Raw genomic sequence first — 1,286 nt, 5'->3', positions numbered from 1 at the left:
CGTAGCAGCAGTACCTGTATGATGGTTGTAGGTGTCTGTAACTAATGTCATATACGTAGCAGCAGTACCTGTATGATGGTTGTAGGTGTCTGTAACTAATGTCATATACGTAGCAGCAGTACCTGTATGATGGTTGTAGGTGTCTGTAACTAATGTCATATACGTAGCAGCAGTACCTACCTGTATGATGGTTGTAGGTGTCTGTAACTAATGTCATATACGTAGCAGCAGTACCTGTATGATGGTTGTAGGTGTCTGTAACTAATGTCATATACGTAGCAGCAGTACCTGTATGATGGTTGTAGGTGTCTGTAACTAATGTCATATACGTAGCAGCAGTACCTGTATGATGGTTGTAGGTGTCTGTAACTAATGTCATATACGTAGCAGCAGTACCTGTATGAGGGTTGTAGGTGTCTGTAACTAATGTCATATACGTAGCAGCAGTACCTACCTGTATGATGGTTGTAGGTGTCTGTAACTAATGTCATATACGTAGCAGCAGTACCTGTATGATGGTTGTAGGTGTCTGTAACTAATGTCATATACGTAGCAGCAGTACCTGTATGATGGTTGTAGGTGTCTGTAACTAATGTCATATACGTAGCAGCAGTACCTGTATGATGGTTGTAGGTGTCTGTAACTAATGTCATATACGTAGCAGCAGTACCTACCTGTATGATGGTTGTAGGTGTCTGTAACTAATGTCATATACGTAGCAGCAGTACCTGTATGATGGTGGTAGGTGTCTGTAACTAATGTCATATACGTAGCAGCAGTACCTGTATGATGGTTGTAGGTGTCTAACTAATGTCATATACGTAGCAGCAGTACCTACCTGTATGATGGTTGTAGGTGTCTGTAACTAATGTCATATACGTAGCAGCAGTACCTGTATGATGGTTGTAGGTGTCTGTAACTAATGTCATATACGTAGCAGCAGTACCTGTATGATGGTTGTAGGTGTCTGTAACTAATGTCATATACGTAGCAGCAGTACCTGTATGATGGTTGTAGGTGTCTGTAACTAATGTCATATACGTAGCAGCAGTACCTACCTGTATGATGGTTGTAGGGGTCTGTAACTAATGTCATATACGTAGCAGCAGTACCTGTATGATGGTTGTAGGTGTCTGTAACTAATGTCATATACGTAGCAGCAGTACCTGTATGATGGTTGTAGGTGTCTGTAACTAATGTCATATACGTAGCAGCAGTACCTGTATGATGGTTGTAGGTGTCTGTAACTAATGTAATATACGTAGCAGCAGTACCTGTATGATGGT

Source organism: Salmo salar, chromosome ssa02 (assembly GCF_905237065.1).
Source record: "Salmo salar chromosome ssa02, Ssal_v3.1, whole genome shotgun sequence".
Classification (NCBI taxonomy): domain Eukaryota; kingdom Metazoa; phylum Chordata; class Actinopteri; order Salmoniformes; family Salmonidae; genus Salmo; species Salmo salar.
Note: the sequence above shows the minus strand (reverse complement) of the source record.